This window comes from Trachymyrmex cornetzi, unplaced genomic scaffold, assembly GCF_001594075.2.
Source record: "Trachymyrmex cornetzi isolate Tcor2-1 unplaced genomic scaffold, Tcor1.1 scaffold376, whole genome shotgun sequence".
Lineage (NCBI taxonomy): Eukaryota > Metazoa > Arthropoda > Insecta > Hymenoptera > Formicidae > Trachymyrmex > Trachymyrmex cornetzi.
The window spans coordinates 42,865-43,083 of record NW_017298491.1 but is presented as its reverse complement, the minus strand read 5'-3'; positions in this window follow the sequence as shown (position 1 = coordinate 43,083).

Below are 219 nucleotides of genomic sequence, written 5' to 3'. Positions count from 1 at the left end.
TCTCTGAAAATGTGTCTTCTAAAGATATTAAAATTAGTTGTCACCTAACCTCGTCTCATTTTGGTCAATCTACTCCACATAGCCATTTTTAATAAAAGAGATTGTATTCACAAACTTAGTCTTGTAAGATATGTCATTTTTTATGAATACAGGGATATTATAATTAATAATGCCAAAGACTTGTCAGACAACAAAATAGGTGATTATAAAAATTTACTC